The 6,292-nt window shown below is 35.3% G+C and overlaps 1 protein-coding gene across 3 annotated transcripts in view; it reads right to left on the bottom strand.

Moving 5' to 3' along the window:
- LOC145248226 (monocarboxylate transporter 12-B-like) overlaps positions 1 to 6,292 on the bottom strand; it is an 88,463-nt gene that overhangs the window by 74,482 nt on the left and 7,689 nt on the right. The gene's annotated exons all lie outside the window — the stretch shown is intronic.

Below are 6,292 nucleotides of genomic sequence, written 5' to 3' on the forward strand. Positions count from 1 at the left end.
TCAATTCCTTCACCCTAAAATCATTAGTTTTGTACAGCGAGGGGTGCCGAAAAAATCGTTCCTGTTTTTCTCTGCTCCTGCTACTACGACAATGATGTCATGTTTGACCTAGAAAACGTTGACGTTAGTTTCAACCACCTGCAAGTGTTTTTAAAGCTTTAATTTTATCCGTAATTAAGTGTATGTCTCTTTGGCGTAGGGATAACGTGTTCAGCATTTTTTTTCGCTTTAGCCTCGATGCTTCGGGTTCGAGCCTGACTTTCTACCTAAACATTTTTTCCTCTTTTACATCTTTTTTTTCCTTTTTTTTTTACGTTTGTTTGCTATTTGCTTTGTTTTGGTTTTTCCAATTTTTCTTAACATCGTGTTTTTTTATAATATTAAAACAGGATCACCCTCTCCTACATACCCCCCCCAACATCTGGGCAACGCCGGGTACCCCCACTAGTCTATATATATAAAAGGCAAAATGTGTGTGAGTTTGTATGTATCGCAAAAACTTTCGACAGAGGCGATGGTACCTCACAAAACCAATATCATTTTAAACCTTGACCCTTTGGACAACAAATATCGAAAAATTGGTCAAAAACACTAATTCCTTCACCCTGAACTGTCTGGTTTCCTACAGGAAGGTGTCATTTTTTGGTGTCCCTATTTTTTGCAAGTCATCGTATCGTCATGTCAGTTTGATACTTTTCTTAATTTCAACGTTGCGAACTTCCAGTCAGATGATGGAGCATCCGTAACGCGTCAGGTTTTTTTACACTTTCTTTTCTGCCTTCGTGTCAAGGGTTCGAGCCTACCTGCCTACTACCACTTTTTTTTTTTTAACACCTCTCTCCATCTTGGCCCTCCCTTCCTGCTACTACCATTTTTTTTTAACACCTTGGCCTAATTTCTTTTCTTCTTTCACACACCTGCAAACACCCGGGCAACACTGGGTACTGCCGCTAGTCTATATATATAAAAGCGAAAATGTGTTTGTGTGTATGTATGTTCGCTTTTTGTGTAAGTCCAAGAAAGGCTTTTTTTCTGTGAAGTGGTCGGTCGGCTCACAACTTCTTAAAACTTTTTACATCACATATAAATCATAATATATACGAGTTAACAACAGAGGTCGGCTGTCTATTTAATTCGCTCGACTTTGAAAAGATAAATATTCAACATTTTTCACTCGCCGCATGTGGATTAGGTTTTTTCGTATGATAAAAGTGGCACTAATTCTGGCGGTATTTTTTTCCGATCACGATTGCCAGAAATGTCCAAAAGCAATCAGCTTTGATCAATGTGGAAATTTTCCTTATATCAGACAATTGCTATTCAATTTGGACAATCCCCTTTTTATGGGGAGCTGGTCCCCTCCCCCAACATCTTGGAAAATAAAAATTAAAAAAAGCGTTGCCGCAGTAAATAAAATACTGTCCTGCAGTCAAAGTTGACCTCATTAAGTCATTAAAACGTGCACCTGCCAATTCTAAATAGTTAAATAAATCCAAACGTATTTCTGTTTGTATTTCGCGGTGGCCCAATGATTAACGTCGCACGTTTCTTTTTCACACTTTAATTTCCAAATTCGCCTCATGGGTTCAGGTTTGATCCTCATACTTACCTACCAAAACATTTTTTTATCCCCCCCCTCTGACACAAACATCCGGGTGTTTTGATTTACCCAAAACCACACACACCTCCAAACACCCAGGCAACGCCGGGTACCCCCCGCTAGTCTCAAATAAAGGTAAAATAGCAACATCTGCAATCTCTATCTAGGTTTTGTATTGGAATGTCTTTGATAAGTATCAATAATCGAAATAATCTGATGAGAGAAGGAACAGACAATTTTGACCGAAGTTAACCCTTACATAGCCTAACATCACATGTGCATTTAAAAAGTTTTATTACCACACAAGCCGAAAGGCAGGACATACAAAATCAACAGTAGGTTCTTTGCTATGACAGGGATGCGTTCGAAATGAATGTTTCTGTTCAAAGCATAACTGCATAACTGCACTATGATACTTGACTTTTGCAATTTAAATTTAAATTCAAGCCATTATCACTGCACAAACAGTAAGGCCAGGTATATAAAATCAACAGTAGGTTCTTTTGATATGACATGGGTGCGTTCGAAATTAATGCTTGTATTTAAAACACAATTGAAGCATGATACTTGACTTTTGCATTTTAAACTTAAATTCAAACCATTATATATAAGCATAATTTTATAAAACAGTAGGTTCTCTACAGTGCAATGTAGACTTTAATGCACTGTGAACTAAGTCACTGCAAGAGACATGTAAAGTTTTCTCCATGTGCACTGCAATGGGTCCCCAACTGGAGCAGGTAATCAATTAATTTGATTGAAAAATGGTCGATTTCACCGATTTCGAAGACAATAAAAATATGGGAGTGTGAAATATTCGTTGATCATCATCCAATCCTGGGCAACGTCAGGTCACCTTGCTATTTGTATATAATAAGAAAACATTGTAAATAAAAAAGAATGCATTGAATTTAAAACGGAACATGTTATTTAATCTACGGGGAGTAGCATGCTTTTGTTCCATCAGCTACAAATGAGTAGACGTCCTAAGTAATTCGCAATTGTATTTTGAAGGTCGCCCGCGTTGAGGATTGAACCTTCAACCTCCAGAAGAGTGTAACTTTACACCCGAATTTTACCGAGCACTTTATCCACTATGTCACGGTTACAATTGCAGACAAAAAGTAACTAGATACAATCTGCTTATTTCGATCAAAATGTATCGAGATTCTAACATTAGCGGCGAACACTCATTCTCATTAAATAAATAAAATCGGGTTATTTAGAAAATAAAATACGAAACAACTGTAATTACTCTCTTCAGTTTGTAATAAAAATCTCAAGCTGACCTGAAATTATACACTGCTGATCAAAAATTTAAGACCACTTAAAAATCTCTAAAAAAAGAAACCTTTTTTTAAGGATAGATTTTAAACTCTTCCGACTTAAGGTTACTAATACTACAATCTAAAAGGTTAAGGAAACAAAAAGGTACATTCCAAAAATTTTATTTAAAAATTTGCATTTTTATTAAATTAGGCTTTTTACACATGATCAAAATTATAAGACCACAGGTATAAATTGTTAGATTCATAGTAATTCTAATGTTTTTAGTTCAGTTAGAGATTAGCAATCACCGTGTAAAGGTGTTACCATGCCTAAAGCAAGAAAACTAACTGAAGTTGAGCACTCTCAAATTCTAGGATTCCATAAGCAAGATTTGTCACAGCAAGCGATAGCAGCTAAGGTAAATCGCAGTAAAACTGTTATTTGCAACTTAAAGAACACTGAGAATTATGGAATAGCAAAATTCTTTTGTAGGCCCCCAAAATCAAGGTCTGTATATCAGATCAGGATGTCTCAATAGCTTCCTGACCAAAAATGCACCAAACACTGATCTTATTGTTTTTTTCCATTTCTTTTTGCAAAACTCAATCATGCTCTGCAAAGTCTAAAACAACAACAGCAATTTTCCTCTAAAAAAAAAAAACAAAAAAAAAAAAAAATTTTGAAGATGTCATTTCCTAGTTTTAGTTGAAAGTTGTAAGTTTAGGAAGTCAATATAATACAGAATTATTTTATTTTAAATAAACATTTATTTATTTAAAATCGACAAAGTTTCGACGATACAATACCATATTCAGGCATAGCAACAATTTGTGCTTTTTTTCTTTTACTTCCTCGTGGCATGGTTTTTTTTTTTTTTTTTTACTCATGTTCCCCCCTTACAAAGCATATCACCACTTGGACGTAAGGGGCTATTTGGGGCCATGTCTAGGAAAGATTAACAAGATATTTGTTTATGCTACATTTCTGCATATCAGTACAGCCAGGAAAACAGGTAGCAAGAAGGGAATTTCAAAGTCTAGCTGTTCGAGGGCAGAAACTATTAGAATAGAAAGCTTTCTGGCATTTAGGGACATCAACAGTGAAGGGGTGAGTTCTTATTGTTAAGCGGGTTTGTCGAGGATATGTACGTCGAGGGGGTAAAAGTGAAACGAGTTCATCAGAACACATTTCATTAAAATATTTGTAAAATAGGCACAGCGATACTCCCCATAGATTAAATAACATGCCACTGTGAAAAATTTCCCCCACTCTATATCTGTGCCTAAATCAAAACGTAGATTCCATGAACAAAGCTTCTTTCTTAGAACTGCACGCCTGTGGAACTCTGTTCCGTCTGCCTGCTTCCCACCGGACTACAACTTGGATGTCTTCAAGCCCAACGTTAACAAATTCCTAATGAACTGCCCCCTTGAGTAAACACTTCATCAAATCTCCACACTAACGTAATGTACTTGCAATAACCCTTATCCCTGAGTGGCTTCCGGGCCTTGATAAGTGGTGATCACTGTGTAAAAAAAAACATTGCGGCAATGGGACAGGGGCTGGAGCTTAAGTAAAGTCTGTATGGTGTTCGATAGTGATGTTTTTTTCAAATGTTCTAATCAGAAGAATAATGGTGGCTTATGAGAGAGAGAGAGAGACAGACAGACAGACAGGCAGACTATATATTGTGAACGAACAAAAAAAATATTCCTGTTCGTTTTTTTTTTTTTTTTACAAGGTGGTTACCACTTATCAAGGCCCGGAAGCCACTCAGGGATAAGGGTTATTGAATGTACAGTACGTTAGTGTGGGGATTTAATAAAAGTGTCTACTTAAAGGGGCGGTTCATCAGGAATTTGTTTATATTGGACTTGAAGACATCCAGGTTGTAGTCAGGTGGGAAGCAGGCAGACGGAACAGAGTTCCACAGGTGTGCAGTTCTAAGAAATTATTTCTATATAAACTATTTATTCAAAGGAAATCCACACTCAAGAAGTAACCCCATTCACATGTTACATTAAAGAAAATCTATTTTATTAACTATATCCCTATTATTAATTGTTTGTTATAACTTAATGGTTTTTATTGTTCTATTTAGAAATATTATTTAAAATTGATTTATTTTATTTAATTTTTATTCATAGTTAATTAATTTACAATTACTATTACTGATACCGATTTCCTTTAAAAACAGAAGTAAGTTTGTTTCTCTATAAGCTATGAGAGTTATTTCTTGTTTTATTTTCATAGATGAAAATAGGCGTGTTTTATGCTTTCATAAATCCAATATGTGGTCTACTTTCAGGAAAATTGTTAGGATATTTGGTGTCTCTTAAATAATATAAAACTAAACTCTCTGCCTTCCTGTATGTATGACAAGCGACCCATTTTTCTCCGATGCAAAGCAGACCAACCACGCCATGCGTGCCTAAACTAATGTCATAACTGTATTTCTAAAACCGAAAAAAGTTGATTTGAATAAACAAAATATATTATAACTAGATTTATTTAGCTGCCACGTGTATATATCGAGATAATAACAAAATTAGCGGGACCTGTGGATATTCCACAGCAGCATCGTTTATATGTAATATATTGTTGCTGGGTATTCTATGGACGTTTATCGTGAATGGATACCCTGCCATATGATGGCACCCTTTTTTTGTTAAAACTCTAAAAGTATTTATCTAATTAATTTGCTTAATGTAGTATCAGAATATATCTGGTTATTACGGTTTATCCCCATTATCCTTATAGGTGCCTGTGACACATTTCCATCGTATGGATATCCAGCTTGAACAAAAAATCCCACAATATCATTATACCGTCTTTAGACAGAACAGATACTACCCCTGGATCCTAACTAAAAGACACAGAAGATATATTTTAGTTTCACGTACGGCCCAAAAGCGACATCATTTTTTTTTTTTTACACTGCGTCTTTGGTAATCGGGAGATGCCATTTCTTAAAAAGAGGAGTAGAAGGTGATAACATACTACGGACATTAAATGAACGTTTCTATATATTAACAGTACAAGCAATGAATAATTGATAATATGGTGACATGGAATACATTAATGTGTTAACCTGGCAATGATGATTCTATACAGCTAGTATTAAATGGATTTTAACTTAAAATGATTACACATTTAATATGTCAGAAAAACAACATAAAAACATTTTAATAAGAAATTGTTCCAGCATTCTACTCTAACCTTAACTTTTAATGTTTTTAAAAACTATACTCATTTTTTTTATATACATTTTTCTCTCTATCTCTTCTTATATAGAAAAGGCACTTTGTCTGTGTGTGTATTCATGCTATTCCGTTCTCTCACGTGTTTGTTCATGTTTTTCGTATAAAAGCGAAACTAGTCGAAAGCGAAGGCAGCTTCCCGGCTCTCCTGCCAGGATCGTCC

Source organism: Euprymna scolopes, chromosome 26, assembly GCF_053919585.1.
Source record: "Euprymna scolopes isolate OS-2025 chromosome 26, ASM5391958v1, whole genome shotgun sequence".
Lineage (NCBI taxonomy): Eukaryota > Metazoa > Mollusca > Cephalopoda > Sepiida > Sepiolidae > Euprymna > Euprymna scolopes.